The following is a 734-nucleotide window of genomic DNA, read 5'->3' as shown; positions in this document are numbered from 1 at the left end:
GACTAGAATTTTACAAAAAAAAGACATACATATGGCCCACAGTCACAGGAAAATATGCTAAACATCACTAACCATTGAGTAAGTATGTATCAAAATCACATACTGATATAATCTAATACCTGTCTCAATGGCAAGTATCAAAAAGGAAACAATACATGGCAAAGACATGGAAAGGGAATACTGTGAACTGTCAGTGGCAATATAAATTATTGCACCAATTATTGAAAACAGTTTGGGTTTCCTTAAAAAAATAAAAATAGAATTACTGTATTGTCTGGTACCTCCAGTACTAGGCATTTATCTGAAGAAAATGAAAACACTAACTCAAAAAGGCATTCACTCTCTTATGTTTATCACAACATTGCTTACATAACAAAGATATGGAAGTAACATATTATCCAATGAGACTTGAATGGATAAAGATAACATAGTAATTTTGTGTACATATATAATGGAAATTTACTTAACCATAAAAAAAAATAAGACCTTGCCATTTAAGACAGCATGGGTATGTTTAGATGGTACTATGCTAAATGAAGTAAATCAAAAGAAGAAAATAAAATACCCTATGGTTTCACTTACATGTGGAATATAAATATCAAAACAAACTATTAAACAAAACAAAGTAGAAACCATTATGAAATATGGAAAACAAACTGATAGTTGTTATAGGGGATGTGGTGGGGATGAAACAGGTAAAGGCAATTAAAAGTTTTCATTCTCCAGGTACAAAA

This window comes from Panthera uncia (assembly GCF_023721935.1).
Source record: "Panthera uncia isolate 11264 chromosome A1 unlocalized genomic scaffold, Puncia_PCG_1.0 HiC_scaffold_17, whole genome shotgun sequence".
Taxonomy (NCBI): domain Eukaryota; kingdom Metazoa; phylum Chordata; class Mammalia; order Carnivora; family Felidae; genus Panthera; species Panthera uncia.
This window is presented reverse-complemented; position numbering follows the sequence as displayed.